Source organism: Brachycentrus maculatus, unplaced genomic scaffold (genome assembly GCF_059751285.1).
Source record: "Brachycentrus maculatus isolate JH-2025_06_01 unplaced genomic scaffold, ASM5975128v1 h1tg000207l, whole genome shotgun sequence".
NCBI lineage: Eukaryota > Metazoa > Arthropoda > Insecta > Trichoptera > Brachycentridae > Brachycentrus > Brachycentrus maculatus.
In genome coordinates, this window is record NW_028280958.1 from 194,598 (window position 1) to 212,500 (window position 17,903).

At 31.6% G+C, this 17,903-nt stretch overlaps 1 protein-coding gene across 1 annotated transcript in view; it reads right to left on the bottom strand.

The window, feature by feature from the left end:
* Tl (toll like receptor) overlaps positions 1-17,903 on the bottom strand; it is a 277,297-nt gene that overhangs the window by 121,468 nt on the left and 137,926 nt on the right. Inside the window, exon 4 of the mRNA XM_088263907.1 lies at positions 5,081-5,121. The gene's annotated coding sequence lies outside the window, so the exon portion shown is untranslated. The remainder of the gene's footprint in view (positions 1-5,080; positions 5,122-17,903) is intronic.

The window sequence follows — 17,903 nt, forward strand, 5'->3', positions numbered from 1 at the left end:
ACACGAGAACAATAGGAAGTGAAAAATAGTTTATACGTGTGGCATGTACGAACCGAGCCATTTCTACTGCCATACAAAACGACGCAATAAAGTAAAATTAATTTTAAATCGGATCGCTTTCATTGCGAGAGCAGAATTATTATTTTATGGTTTGGAAATAATTAGAGCCGTAATAAAGACGCCTCTACAAATTTATACGAAATATCGCACGCTATGATAATATTTCAAGCCGAAATTTTATGAAGAATAAATACTGCTGACGATCATTTGATAGTGGCATAAAATTGAGAAGATGAGAAAAATCTATCAAAGATAAATTCAATCAAACTGATCTGACGTCAAATTGACGCCGTACTGTCTTAAAAATTGAATAAATTTGCATTGTAATTTTAAATGGAAATCTATTTTTTACTTCAATAAATCGAATTCTGACGAACTCAATATAACGTAATAACTTTACTTTAAAAATATATATATTTAACTTCGTTGTACAATATTTGAAGAATGTATATAGTCGTAAGTGATACATATTTAGGATTAACTGGTATGACTGGAAATAATGACATTGGTTTCTGGTCCAGTGGTTAGTATCGTTTATTCTGAGTCGAAGTTTCTAGGTTCGTGCCCACTCTACCTCATTTTGAATACTTGACGTTGTTGACGTACGACTCTCAGCGCAGCCGGGCGCTAAATGAATTCTACTATTGAGAGTAAGACCTTAACACAACGAAACTTAACGAAAATTAAAGATTTTCAAAATTAAAACACACTTCAGAAACAATGAGAAACGAGATGTTATTTTGTCATTCTTGAAATGCGAAATGGATCAAAATGTACAAAAAAATAAACATCATTCAAAAATACCACCCTCTCGGCTCTTTACCCGCTAATATGATGAACGCGTGTGTGAATCATCATGTCGCTATGTAAAGTAATTCCGTTATCTAAATGTTACCGAAACCAAACAGAATTGTTTAAGATACAGAAATTCTTACCAAAGTGTTTTTGAGACGAACATTTATTTGCACATATAAAATAAACTTTGTTAAGCGAGAAATTCGCGATGTTTCTTCGTGCTTACTTAAGCTTAATCATATATTGCACGCTCAAACAGTTTTTGTTAAGGCGGGCATGGACTGCTATCGAAACCAGCTCAGAAAAGCTTATTTCACAAGTACTTACTAACGGGTACCGAATAAATATACAAGAAAAATATTTAGTTTTCAGATCAATTTCACTTCTTAAGACTTTAACATTTGTTCAGAACATGATACAAAATTATATTATAGAAGAAAATATTTAACACGACAGGTTTTATTTATTTTTATCATATTAATAAAAATAAAACTGGAGAGAAACATTTTATACTTGCGACAGATAATAACATGCCTTTTTTTAAAACAGCATTATTAATTGCAATGGCAGCGCCATCTGTTCAATATAACAGCAACATGCATAAAAATATACATTTTTAAACATATTTTTATTGCTTCACAAGCTTTGTGAAATTATACATATTAGAAATGTGTGCTTAAGATAAGCATTATCGATAAAATTAAGAAAGGTGTGTTGAGATGGTTTGGACATGTGGAGCGTATGAGTGAAGAAAGAACGGTTAAACAAATTTATGGGGCGAATGTAGTTGGAAAAAGAAGCAGAGGACGACCGAGGAAAACTTGGCACAATCAGGTATGTCAAATACTTGAAAGCGGCCGGGTCAGGAATCGTAATAATCGTCGGGTATGTATGAGGAGATGCATGAATGTAGAAGAGGCAAAGAATGTTTGCAAAGACAGAGTGGTGTGGCGTTCGATTCTCTCTGCCTACCCCTGCGGGTAAGCGGCGTGATGTTTAGTTAGTTTAGTTAGTTAGTTAGAAATGTGTGCTTTATATTTTCTTTTTTTTTCTTTTTTTAAGTAGACTGACTATAATTTTGCTATTATCTTTTAATAATATTCATTGCAAAACAGTTTTCTGAAAAAGAAGCAATTTTATGGGATAATTTTTGATTGCTTCTATTTTGTATATGCTGGATATTTTAGCTAATAAAAAATAGTCTAATATCTTATGTAGACTATCAGTTATTAAAAGGTATCAAATAACCAATTAATAACTATCTAATAATAGTCTAATATTTAAGAAATTATGTTCTAATTTCTCGCTTTTATTGATGTCGATCAATACCAGCAACACGTGTAAGCAAGGAAAATAATAATTTATTTCTAAAAAATTTATTTGCCGAAAATTTGTAATACGACCACAAAGTATTATATAAACACTAAAGGAATGGGAGAAAAAGAACGAAAATATTTTCACTCTGTAATAAAATTTTAGTATTTTAAAAGTTTTAATGAGAAAAAGAAATATTTACGATAAAACCACATTACAGATACTTTTTTTATACTATGATTTGAATACAAAAATCTTAACATGACCTCGATAACCTAATATGTCAATTAATGCTGCTTTCTAACTTACTAACAAACCATGGGCAGGCAGAGAGAATGAACGTCACACCAATCTCAATTGCAAACAATCTTTGTCCCTTCCACATTTATGCATCTCCTTTTACATACCCGCCGATCAATTTGACTCCTGACCCGACCATTTTCAACTTTTTGACATACTTGATCATGCCAGGTTTTCCTCGGTTTACCTCTGCTTCTATTACCAAATACACTTGACTCAAAATTTTGTTTTATTTTTTTTTTCACTCATTTGATTTATATGCCCAAATTATCTCAACAGTCCTTTCTTGATATTTTATTATCATATTTCTCTCTTAGAAAACAGAAAAAAAAAGTAAAAAAAAATAACTAAGACGATCAAAAATAATATTATTTATTGATTTGTTAGTCACTTTGTGGTAATATCTATCTATTTTTATTTAAGTTTTATTTTGTAAATACCACTAAAATCTATTGTAACGCGTGTTTCGATGCATTCCGCATCATTTAAATGTGTTTGAAAACTATACGAAATGCATCGAAACACATTTCATGTTTAAAGAAATGTTGTTATTTACCAAGTAAAACTTGATAAAATGAAACAACTTTGTTTTAGCCACTTTTTATTGGTATGCTTTATCCAACCGGTTTCGACAAGAACCTTGTCATCATCAGGGTTTATGAACTAAATTCTAAAACATTGAAATACTCATAGTTAGGTTCAAGTTAATAACTCTTCCTTTACGATACCAAAAACTTCAACACACTCTGTACATCATATGAAAATATGATTAAAAAATAAAGAAACTTGTTTTATTTTATAAAGTTTATAAAATGTGCCACAAAGTACCTGCGAAACATTCATGAAATTAAATAAAATACTTCAAAAAATGTACTGAATTATAATAACGTCGTTACAGCACGCACAATTGAAGAATTTCCATTTAAAATTTATGCATGCAAATAAGACATTCGACCCTCCGTTATTTCCTTCACTTCAGTGAAACGGGAAACAGAAAAATAAAATGTCTTAATTAAGTTCGCGACAAAACTTGGCGGCGCCTAAGAGAAACACTTGCAAAGCTTAAAGCTCCGGTGCAACTTTGCGAAGCTTGAAAACTTTAATTCAATTTACTTTCGGTCTTTGCATTAAGTTTGAGACTTACAATTATTTTTGTATAGTTTCCACCGCCTGTATGTGACAGTAAAAGGTACTTAAAGATTATGGCTGTTATTTGAAATATGATTGTAAAAATAATTAAAGAAAACACTTCGTTTTTTACCACTTGAGTTTTATTATAGACTACATGTTTCAGAAGCTAAACTAAGTTTAGCTTCTGAAACATGTAGTCTATGATAAAACTCAAGTGGTAAAAAACGAAGTGTTTTCTTGAATTATTGTAACATGTCTTACCACAAAGTTAATGCCGAAACAATAAATAAAATATGATTGTAAATATAACTAAATTTATGAATAAGTTTTATAGTGCTGTGTTCGTAAACAAAAATACAACAGAAGGTTTTTAAAAAATGATAATGAAAAGCTAATTGATTTCAGGCCTTTTTTGAGCATAGTAAACAGCGTTTTTTAAAGATTATTTAAATAAAATAAAATTTAATTGACCTCTGCCTCGTAGAATTTATAACAAATTAGGAGATAAGCCCTGCGTTTTATGTAGCAGTTCGGGGTAATATTTATTGAATATAAGAGTGAAAATCACTCACATTCATTTTAACCCCCAGGGAATAAGCCTGAAAACTACAGTACAGTAGCTAAATATGGTGACCACTACATTTCGGAGGCGGAGGGGAGAAAAAAAACACTTTTATGAAAAAAGGTTGAAGTATAATAGTGAACAATTTTTAGGTTACAAAATTATTACAAGACATCAGGTTTACCTTAAAACGGGTGGATGTGATTATAATAAATTATAACGTGTTTATAATAAATTAATTTTAATAATTTTTTTGGCTTTCTGATGTCGATATATTATTTTATTAAAATTAAACACTTGAATATACCACTTTATCCAGTTTTATTTTTATTAACGACTAGTTTCGAAAACGACAGTTGTTTTCATCTTCTGGTACAAATTAAAAACTACAAATTAATTAATTAATTAACAAATTCAAACTCTGGTACAAATTAGAAGATGAAAACAACTGTCGTTTTCGAAACTAGTCGTAAATAAAAATAAAACTCGATAAAGTTGTATATTCAAGTGTTTAATTTTAATAAAATAATCATGTCATTCCACAAAGTTAATGCCGAATCAATAAATAATATCGATATATTATTATATTAACTGGATAAATAAGTTTTTGAATTCCTCAAAACTGGTTGGAAAACAGTACCAAAATGAAAGTTATTAAAAACAATGTTGGAGTTTTATTTCATAAAAGGATATATAACTGTTCCATCTATCTTAAACACAAAATATTTTTTTAACGTACCAACTATTATAGAGAATAATAAATCATATACAATAAATTTCGTTCAATACTATTTATATTTTGTTAAATATTTAATAATGTTAGTTTTCATTTATTTATATTTCATATCGTACTTTTTCAAGGCGAAATCTAAATTCGAACAAAAAGTATTAAATTCCATACTCGATAAATGTACTTACATAATTTTGATATTCTCCAAGGACGACTATTTGTTCAAAATCTGAAACAAGAAAAATGTTACTTAATTAAATCTGATATTAAAATTAGGATTATTACATTATAATACGACATTAAAATTATATGTACTTTCCAAATAGCCATTAAACACGACTGGTGCCAATGTACAGTTAGTTTAGTTACAGAGTTTAAACTACTTTGGCGATTAGCGCGAGATTCGTAATAAAGATACGGCTACTTTATGAATAAATGACTTTGGGGAAATTGGTTTGTTAAAGTTGTAACCGGAGTAGTTAAAATGTTCGGAAATGCTAAAAATGTAGCGAGGTTCACCGAGACTAAAAAACATAAAAACGAAAAGCCTTTTATACCGAATGAAGTATGTAATACTCGAATGTTTCTAGCCATGTTCGCTCAACGCGATCAACTCCTTACTGCAGATATTCTGTATTCTATTCTAGTCCTTATCTGCATATAATGGTGCACAGGACACTGCATCATATAAACGCAGTACAATCTTGATCATTTACATATGAAGAAAAGGTGATCAGCCTTCCACTACGTGTACCAGTCCAGGGTAATATTAAATTAATATTAGAGTGAAAAAAAACAATAATATTTATTTGACCCCTACCGCTGGGAATCGAACCCGGGACCTCAAGTACGATACTTGAGGGTGCTGACAATAACGTTTATTAGTCAATTAATTTCATTTTTATATTTCGTCGTTAAAAATATTAGTTATTTTTTTTTAATTAAATAAGTTACAATCATGTGCCCTCGCTGAGTTATCCCGTGCCGAGAGCAAATTTTATAAAATTTATTTATAAAACTACATGACAGAAAATTGTTTGCTACATGCAATCAAATAAGATATGGCCGAACGATGATCAGATCTACTCACTTCCATTGCCTATTTATGAAAACTTTTAAACTTAGCTTCTTTTTTAATGACTTTATGGATGATAGAAGTAGGTTGTACAAGGTTTTTGCATAATCATCCAAGTTCTGACCAAAAAAGGTATATGTTATTCAAAATAACACTTTTTGTAGGATAAAAAAAGTTTTTAAAACAAGGCATAGATGCTTTTTTGTAGCTAACAAACAGACAATAAATACGTTTCCTTTAACTTTGATCACAAATCGAAATATTTTCACACAAAAGAGTCTATTGTATCGTGATAATTATAGGCCCAAACACAACAAATAAAAAGCACTTTGAAAGAGTGTATTTTAGTTCTCCTTTCTGATATTTCAACCAATCAAATGTTTGCGAATAATAATGATGGATTGAGAATAATGACGCCTGATAAATATTACATTTTCAAAGAATAAGAAACGCCAAAGGGAAAAATAAATTTGTTCCTTATGGTAAAACATGAACACCTACTGGAAAGGCTTGAATTTAATCATGGTTGCCAGGTCTTTTACAAATAAATACCGAAAATTTACCAAAAAAATGTTTCAATCGTTTATTTATATTATTAACTTAAAATACAAAGTACCATTGCATAAGGGCAACTAGCTAACCTAACTTATAAAAATTATATTTTTTCTCACTAATGCAAGGTTCCAGCAATGTCTTATTTGCTTTAATTGCCCCATGCACTTCACGACATTTCAGACTGCAATCACATCGTATATATAATTCATTGAGGCAAGAGCAGATACTTCTAGAACAAAATCTCGACTTCGAACCTCCGAGATGAAGTCTCTCCGATCCATAACCGGAAACACATTGCGAGACCAAGTAAGAAATACCGACATCCGGAGCATGTGTAAGACGGAGGATATCTTACGGTGGGGACGACAATGAAGGCGATACTGGAATGATCATGTAAACAGAATATCAGATGACAGAGTTCCACGTATCGCCCTTCAAGGAATCTCTGAAGGACGCCGACCCACAGGCAGACCTCCAAAAGGGTGGAAAGACTGCTGGGAGTCAACATCCCAAGAGCTACAAGCGGAGGTACAAACAGATCCTAAGGATATAGAAAAAGAAGAAAAAGAAGCAGAAGACATAATTCAGCCTTCGCCATATCTACACTTCATCTATTACGGATGTCCTGCACTATGCAATCTACTATTTTCATTAGCAACGAACGACCAAATAATCTTATTGATATCTTTTGATAAGCATTCCAATCAAGCAACAGCCTTTCCACAGCTGGACACAAAGTTGCCCATCAAACTGTTATATCGCTCACTCCTTTCAACAATGTCATATTTAAAAATGATCAATTTTCAGTCGTGCATATTTTCGGAATGCCCAGCAAATGTACTATATTCCATCAAAAGCGGCATATGTTTAACAGGGCAGAACGTGTTGTTTTTGCATTTTGAAGAAATGGTGTTGTTTAATTATTTTTTTTTAAATAAACTAAATATTTTTCAAATGGAGAAAAAACCTCCAGGTTTTACCTAAAAAGATTTGTTGCACAGTAAAAAGTTCAATAAGTGGCTTGAAATTTATTTTTAACACATTTTATTATATTCTCAAACTTTAAAAACGATCTCCTGAAAAATCGAGTTTTTTATTAATGACGTTGTTGAAAGGAGTGAGCGAAATGGTGAAGTACAGAATGATATTCTTGGTTGGCAAAAGCATATTTTATTGGGCAGAAAAATTAGATTAATCAGAAAAAATACCAAACTGCCCATACTTCGGTATTTTTGTCATACCGAACACCGAACACGGTGCTAAAATACCAAACGGTTCGGTAGAATACCGAACACCTGGCAACACTGATTGTATTATGTTATGTGGAATCATTACATGAAACCATCCATCATTTCAACTAATAGTTTTGCGTAGACCTTGAAATACTCTTTACACATCATTTGTACCGCGAAGGGTTTCACATCATGGCGACCAAATAATCGCTCCAAAATGAAAAGTAAGAAAAGAAATCCTTCAGAACCATTATCACACAAAGAGATGAGTATATTTTCATTTTTATGACTATTTACCAACGTGCTTCGTTAATGGGTTGCGTGTGCACATGCGAAAACCTTTGTCGTATATAAAATATATCACATGTACATTGTGTACTATTCGTATGTTACGAATGGTTGTGCTGAATGAAAAAAAAATGACTTACAACATTTTGAGTGTGTCCCAATACTTGTTCACGAATCTGAATAATCTCAAATAATAGCAGTTATTTTCATATTATTTTTTGACATCTCATCAAAGATGAAGAGGAATATGGAATGTTTTGAATATTGAAAGCATTAACTTTGTGGATCATATTGATATATTATTTCGAGAAATAAAAATACTTTGTGTTTTGTCAATGTGAGTGAATCAAAACACAAAGTATTTTTATATCTCGAAATAATATAAGAATATGGAAGTCTGGGCATTTACGGGGCTGACGACCGTCATAGGCTGGTTTAAGTGATCACTTTACACACTTGTAACAATCACCAATTCTGCCCATTATTGGCAACTACACTACTCAAATTCTTGGAAGTTATATAATATATATGAACCAATTTCGAAACATCGTTTGGTGAGATGAAAATAAATAAATACCTTGACTTCCATATTCGTCTTCATCTTTGATGAGATATCAAAAAATAATATGAAAAAAAAAGATAGTTGAAATTGCAGGTTTTGACTTATGAAATATATTTTTTCAATTGTAGGTAAGTATAAATATATTTTTCAGCATAAAAATTTGAATCATAAAAATTAAACATACAATTTTTAGGGAATAACCAGCAAAAACTCTATTGTTTTTAATGGCAAAGAAAGGTAGGTAAAATTAAAAATAAAATACATCACAAACACCAAGACCAAACAAAAATATATATTTCCTAAATAAACTAAGCAATCGGTGGGAATAAAACCCGCGACGTCAGTTTCGCAGGGGCTACCCAACTATGCCACGAAGCCTATCCGTATTTGTTTTGTTCCCAAGATGCCAACTTGATTATTTTTTCATTAATTGATTCAGCAATCACTTTGTGGTAATATCTATCAATTTCAAATTAGGGCTTTACTTGAAAAATTCCACTATTTCTTACAATCTGTTGTGACACGTATTTTGATGCATTCCGCATCATTTTCAAACACCGTAGTGATGCGGAATGCATCGCAACACTCGCCAATTAAAAACAAAATAGTAGGATTTACTGTCCCTTTGTTTTACCTATCCTAAAAAGATCATACCTGATCTGCGACTGCAAGAGAAAATATCATAGGAATGTGTATGGAACTATACTGAGTATCCGGTTGAGGCAAACGGATGAATCACATTTGGAAACCATTGACTCTTACTCAACAACTCGTATTATTATCTAACCCAGTGATTTGCAAACTTTTTCTGTTCAAGGTGCACCTGCCAAATAAAGATTTTTTGAAGTACACCAAAGAAAAAACAAGGTTTATTTAATATTGATTAATTATAAAAATTAATATAAAGCGAAAACATATACATTTGACATATCGTGTTTAATGCGAAATGTGAACCTGTTCAACTGAGCGTAGGTTATCAAAATTTGGAGCACTTGTTTATAAGGATGTTATCTTTAAAAAAAGCCGTGTACTTAGGTTTGAGAATAGATGTCTGTGGAGAATTTTAGGCGTGCGGTGGTTTGACTTTGTGAGGAGTGAAGAGATAAGGTGTAGGACGCAGCAAATCTTGGTCACAACTGTCGTCGAGAAAACGCGATTTATTTGGCTTGGCCATGTACTCCGCGTGCCTCCTGTGAGCCTTAATCAAGCTTGCCTCTTTTACAAGGCATCAGGTTCGCGCCCCCCAGGACGACCACTGCTGACAATTCGTCAGCAGTCCTCGTCATAACTTCGGGACGCGGATCTGACTTGGGAGGATGCAAGAGAGCTAACAGCCGATAGAAAAGTCTGAAAACAGTTTGTGGACTCCATATGCTCCACCTAGGGAGCGGATATGGTTTAATATAAAAAAAACGAGACTTTTTTTCCGCGGCACACCAACTAATCACCACGGTACACCAGTGTGCCGCGGCACACAGTTTGCGGAATACTGATCTAACCCATTTGTAACTATATCCAACTCTTTCAGTCTGATGCATAACAATGCGCGAATAATCAGCAATACCGTGTGCTATAGACAAAAAACAAAACAATGTTTTTCGATTGTTATAAAAACAAAATTAATAGGTTGTTCTATTAATTAATATTTTCAATTGCGTCAATTTTTTTTTCTTCTACATAACTTATATTATGTTGCGATTAATCCTTAGGATCTACAAAATGAAGAAGAATTTATAAATAAATATTCTAAAAACAAAAATTAAAATACGAGCTTAACATGGTACGAAATTAAGTTTTTTTAAACGTAAGAATGCACGCATGTAGGAATTCGTATTAAATAAAAATTACTAACGTAACTTGTATACATTTATTCAAGTCACAATTTTAAACATATTTGAAGTTTTTTTTGCAGAGACCCACCAAGCCACCTTGTGTCTTGTTGGTGAAGTATGTGAGTAGTATACGTGAAGAAATCATACTTTTGATACTACAAAATACAATTTGAAAATATATTATATAGATCATCAAAACAACAATTTTCCACATCATTTGATATTTATTTAAGCACATTTATTCAACAAACTGGCAAACGGCAACCTGGCAAACACTAGTAAAAAAGTTAACAAATAAAAACGTAATTTTTAGTTATTTCTGTATACATTTGATGTGTATTTTTCAGCCGTAGTAATGAAAGTGTACGATGCCTCTGTTTGCTCAGGGGCTATGTCGAGGCGCTTGTTTATTTCCTCATAATTATATCCCACTCTAGCTGCATTAGCTATTGCGTGCGAGAGGCAGACAGCGCTAACGAGTTTTGCTCATCGCAGTAATAAAATGAGGATAGAATTGCGATATAAAAAGTGAAACGTCAAACTACGTACGCTAAAATAAAAGAATGATGACGCAAGAATTTATCGGACACATGCATACAAATACACACACACACGAACAGTAATTGCAAACACAAATTGCTTAGTATTATATAGCACATTCGAATGACAAACTAAGCATATCGACGCCTTAGAAGGCAAACGTTGTAATAAAAAATAAATAAAAATAAACTGTTTTCAAAATTATAACAAATTGACAAAATTTTACATATTCCTACAAAAAAATGACATAAAAAAAAAGTTTAATTTCACTCACTAAAAGTGGCACACATAATTAATTAGGGTAGCCATTAGAAGTAGAAATAAGGTAAGCTAGGTACTACTTACTAGGGTAGGCAGTAGACGTTTGTAGTGAGGTAAACTAGGTACTACATAGTAAGGTAGAGTAGGTCAGGTTGCGTTTTTGTTATACCACGTGGATAAGTTTGGATAGGCACTGCTTTTCTGCCGATATGGAATGCACGCCCCTGCTTACCAAATACCATTAACTAATTATAAACAGTAGTATTTACCAATTGAATTAATAGTGGTATTGAATGTGGTGATAGTGAATAAAAAGTGGTATAAAACAAGTAAAATTCAAATAAAAAATGCTTATTTATTACCACAAAGTGATTACCGAATCAATTAACAAAATAAGTCATGTTATTTAGTTGCGGACTAATTAAATGCGGGTCAATGATGAAAAATGTATCGAAACACGTGTCACAATTGATTTGAAAAAAAAAATAGTGGTATTTACCAAGTTAAAAATTATTTACCTACCACACTCGAAGCTTGTTGTTTTTTTTTCGTATTTTTGTTGCTGTTGACGGTAATGTACGAATGATATTTAGGGGAATTCCAATATTTATAACGTCTAAAATACACGGTTTTGAAACAAATATTTGAATGGCATATCAAATTTCTGAGGGTTAACGGAGAAAGCTGTAAATCGAATAAAATATATACTACCCATTTGCACGCGAGTTTATAATTTATAGAACAGAAAAATATTTAATTATTGAAATCGATATAACTGTTTTATTAGAACTGTCACGGTTTATTTGTCAAAGATTTTTTTTACTGATTTCGTTTCTAACAAATTACTGAGTTTCATTAATATAAAATAGGAGGATATGACAAATACATTTCCAACAACCAATCTATTTAAATAAAAATGTAAAAGTTAATTTGTTCCAAAACTTAAATCGTCTTATTTAATTCAACGATTGCTTTTAATTTTGACACTTGCAATTGAATGTACGCGAGTTTTAAACTGTAACAGGTAATGTTTAAAAAAAAATATATATATTAATATAAATAGCAATATTACTTTGGGTTTTAAGTGAGATATTATTGGAAAATAAGATTTATAAACTTGCCCCTTACAGTTAGTGATGAAACCCCGAATCGGGCACTGCTCTTAATGAACAATTTTAATAGCCATAAGCAAACAAGAGTCAAACAAGGAATAGTTCTTTGGGTTCTAAGTAAGAATTCATTGAAAAATATGATTTACAAACTTGTACTTCACAGTACGTGATAGAGCCTCGAATCCGGCACTGCTCTCAATGAACAATTTTAATAGCAATAAGCAAACAAGAGTCAAATTAGGAATACTACTTTGAGTTCTTAGTAAGAATTTATTGTTAAATAAGGTTTACAAACTTTTCCTTTACAGAAAGTGATGAAGCCCCGAATCCGGCACTGCTGTTAACGAAGAATTTTAATAGCAATAAGCAAACAAGAGTCAAACTAGCAATATTACTTTAGGTTCTATGTTAGAATTCATTGGAAAATAAGATTTACAAACTTGTCCTTCACAGTACGTGATGGAGCCCCCAATCCGGCACTGCTCTTAATGAACAATTTTAATAGCAATAAGCAAACAAGAGTCAAACTAGGAATCGTACTTTGGGTTCGAAGTAAGAATTTATTGGAAAATAAGATTTACCCTAAGCACGCAGAATTCCGATTAAATATTCCAGATAGAAGCCGAACCGAATTCGACTCGCTCGGCTGGAAGTAATACTCTGGAAAGATTAACAGTTTATTACGATTCAGTGGGCGAACAATAAATATTTGAATAGCTACCAGTAAAAACGTGAAATATGCATTTCACAAAATATTAACGACTCTTTCCCTTTCGGGTGGTTTTACGGTATTAAAAAGTACCTCTCAGTATGATAGTAAAAATACGAAATTGGCAAACGATAAAATTACACTTTGACATCGCAACAAAAAATAAAAAGATATGAATTTTGGTAAAATTTTGGATGTGACCAAATTCTTATTCTCAAATCTGAGTTTTCTCAACATGGGAGTAATTTTTACATTTTTAAATATTTAAACATAGATGAAGAAGAATGTGGAAGTCTGGTAATTTACAGGGCTTATGATTTGTCATAGGCTGGTTAAATTATCACTTTATACACGTGTAACAATCAACATTCTACTCATTATTGACAACCACACTACTCATTTTTTTGGAACACTTACATATATAATAAATGTCGCTTCATAAGATTTTTGATATATCGCTCACTCCTTTCAAGAACGTTATAAATCAAAAATCGTCAATTTTAAGTTGTACATGTTTTCGGAATGCCCAGAAAATGTACTATATCCCAGCAAAAGCGGCGTATTTTTAACTTAATATTTACCCGCTACAGGGCAGAAAGTATTGTTTTTGCATTTTGAAGAAAAGGTATTGTTTAATTGTTTTTCAAATATACTAAATATTTTTCAAATGGAGAAAAATCCTTCAAGTTTTACCTGAAAAGATCTGTTGCATAGTAAAAAGTTCAATAAGTGGCTTGATATTTATTTTTAATGCGTTGTATTATATTTTTTAACTTTGAAAACGTCTCCTGAAAAATCAAGTTTTTTGATTAATGACGTTCTTGAAAGAAGTGAGCGATATGTATGAGTTTCGAAAATCCAAAAAAAATCAATTATGTTAATAACGGATCTTGATTACTGGGCCTTAATTTTAGTTTTGTTAATGCATCGAAATATGTTAACTCATTACAATAATGAGAGCAATTAAAAATTAATAAAAAATATATTTTAAAATTCCCAACATCCCATGTGGTTAAATTACCATAATTTATAATATTAATTTGGTAATTTCATAATCTTATGTGTAAAAAACAAAGATGAGCGGATTTTCCGTGTGAAAAAACCCACTCCCAAACGAACTCAAGGGTCAATAGTGTTAGCAGCTTTTTGTGCACTATGAAATGGGTAACCACAAATCTTGAAGTAAACGTGGAATTTAATTAGCACGAAACAAGTTATGACGAGGTATATTTGCTTTTCATTATTGACATTCAATCACTTTGAATGAAACGGATGCTGTAAAAATATTTGCAAGCGAAAATACAATTTAAAAATTTATTTTATTTTCGAAAAATTTGACCATACAGTTTGACGCTGTACCTAAAATGCTAAATTTCTTTAATTTTTGTTTTAAAAGTTAAACCGAAAATACATTTAGAATTTTACCATCGTTTTGTCTAAGATTATATAGTACAATGTATCAGATACAAGTTGTATCACGACGTAGCGCCCTGGAGGTAATATTTTTTAAATAGTGCTTTAAATTATAATGTTTTAAAGGAATAACTTCTACTTTTAGAGGCTTGTCTGCAGGTAGAAAAGTAAAGATTGGGATGGTAAAGAAATACATCACAAAAATCCAAACCAATTGAAAATCAATATTTCTTGAATATATCATATTTCGTCAGGAGTCGAACCACGTCTTAGATGCGTTTTATGAAATGACAGCTATGAAATGAATATATTAAGTGACTTGACTACAATTAGGGAACACCACTAATAGTTTGAGTCTAGATCCGATTTTTCTTGCGACTAGCATTTCGAACTGTTAATATTTCGCCTCGGATATTATGGCGGGGCTGTCCGGGGTTATAAGCCGTTCAGTGTATAGAACTAGTTGTCCCTAGTATCGCAGCCTCACATCGTGAACTTGGTAATAAGTTGGTGATATTACGTAATCTGCAACCTGTTGGACGAGCAAGGTATCAAAATGCCAAATATGACTTCAGAATGAAACAAGTCGTTAGATAAACCATTTGAAGAAATTGATCATCGCGGTATCATTTACTCTGTGGAATAATCATTTTAGGATTTTTACGGAGTGTGTGGAAGTTTTTGGTGAGAGTATTTTAATGTTTTGAACATTGAAAGCATTAATTTTGTGGATCATATTGATATATTATTTTGAGAAATAAAATAGAGTATTTTAATGTTTTTGAATTAAAATAAACCCTGATTATCACAACGTTCTTGTTGAAACCGGCAGGTTAAATTGTATTAATAAAAAAGTGGTTATAATAAAGTTATTTAATTTTATAAAGTTTATAAAATGTGCCACAAAGTATCTGCGGAAAACATTCTAGAAATAATAATTTTTACTTAAATCGACTTACACCAATTAGTCTTTATTTAAAGAAAGCTTTTATCTCGATGGAGATGAAGAACTTTTGAGCCTCCTGTAATAGGCATCAAGCTATCATACTGCCATTTTTGTATTTAACTATCAAGTATTTGTATGACGTATTTTGGTAATGATCGTTTTATATAGATTTCACTTTTCTCTGACATTGTCGTGTAATAGTAAGCGCGTTTAGTACACTGCTGGAGGTCCCGGGTCAATTTTTTTTTTGTATTTTACTTTTATGCTTCATATAAAATATCTCTGAACTTGGTAAGCCAAGCGCTGAATTGATCACTTCATGTAAGATATGATTAAGAAAACACTACGTCAATACGATGGAGTGCCTTATGCACCATGGAGGTGCAGATTAGGGATACAAAAAGAAGAATAAATATATTATTATCTCACCATAGATGAGAAAGTAAATATTTACATATGAAACTTCTTCAAGCTTGTGGTGATAACAATAGTCTTAGTAAGAAGAGTAGATCTAATATTCTTGAACAAACTTTTGAATTTTTTTACACGCATGCGTATACGCACTTTAATTATTACATATTATACCTATAATATTTTCAGGGGAAAAAATGGTCTATAAAAATTAGAAATGGTCCCAAATTTGAATGTGAATTTTCATAACTCGAATATTCTGGACGATTTCTTTACAAAACAGAACTTGAAAGAATCTTATTAGAACCGAACGGATCTTTCTTTTCACAAGTAAATCCCGAGATTCACGATCCCCTATTTAATCTTCGTACCCTCCACGTTTCTAAAACCTGCCTTATCCCTAACCGAAGAAATGTAAGGATTAAAGGATGTATCAGGATAACAGGAAGATCCTTCTACCATTGCTGAGTGCAATTAGATAACAATGCGCCTCAACAGAGTTTGACCGTCCCTAAGCTGAACTTAAAAGGTCTAAGAGTTGTTTCAATTCAGTTTTCTAACATAAAAAAGTTTAAAGTGGTCACGAAATTTGTAACAAAAACTTTTTCGACCAATAGTCACTTGTAGAATTGAGGCAAGAGCAGATACTTCTAGAACAAAATCTCGACTTCGAATCTCTGAGATGAAAACTCTCCGATCTATAACCGGAAACACGTCGCGAGACCGCGTAAGAAATACTGATATCCGGAGCATGTGACACTGAATTTAAATTTATATTTAGTTAGGTAAATCGATACCTTGGCTTAAAACAATGCTTACGCTATATCAGGGTAAATAAAATAAATATAATTTATCAGTTTTCTCTATGAAGAAAATTTAACAAATAATTTTTTAAAAGACTGTCAAATCATCACACAGAAACGAAAATCGATTCAGAAAAAATGTTTAGATGAATTATCTTTCCGCTGACGTATTAATTTTGCAGACTCCATTTAATTGCTGCCAAGAAAGATGCTTAATAAAGCCACCCCTTGTAAAAAGATCTTCAAGAGTTAAAATTAACACATATTTCTGGATTTTTCACAACGGCCAAAGCGATTAAACTCTTTAAACTTGGGTAATCTTTGGCTTAAACTTCTCCGTGATAATACGCCCCCACCCCCTTTACTTACAACTCACGTAACTTGGATATACAATGAGACCAAAAAAGTTTCCCTTTCAAGTTTAACTAGAGAATGGTTAGAGTAACAATAATTAATCTTGGCGGTTTTAGCGGGTTAACTTGGTCCATATTTTTCATTAATAATAAAAAAAAGTTTCGTAATATTTCATCCAAATGTAAAGTTAATACTGGCTGAAACATTTTATACAGCGTACAATGAGAGAAAAAGTAAGAAAAAGAAGGCGTTTTGATCCTTATTATTTCAAAATATAATTACATCTGAAAAGAGCAGATACTTATTACTGATAGAAGTAAATGGCTACCCACATATTTCACTGTATTGATTGAATCTCATTCAAATATGTTTTTTACAAAATATACATATTTAAAGATAAATAATATTTCAACCTATCATCATATTTAAGACTACCTATAGCAGGGGCGCGCGGTTACTATTTGAGGAAAGTCTGCTAATAAATGTATTTAAAAATATATTTTAGGTATTTGTTGAGAGTCTTAGAACATCGGTATAGGTCATGGGCATGGGGTGATTGTTTATAAGAACGTTTAGTGATAAAAATAAATTCAATAAAATACCAATGTAATATCACTTGAGGGCAAAAAAAAAACACAATATAAAGCACACATTATAAACTCAACAGCATTGTTGGGGTTGTCTTAATATTTACGAATGAACCTAGCAATCACAAACATAAACATTTTTGTCATCCTTTGCTCATGATCTGCTATTTTAGACTGTATTAACATTGTTATGAGATTAGTTTTTACTATGTGTAAGCAGTTTTTTTTTATACTGCACATCTGGGTTAAACTTCATACCTAGAAAAAAAAAATCCTTTAACCACCCTTATTAATTTCTCTCCTTTCCTTCTCCTTCCTGTTAAATCTATTA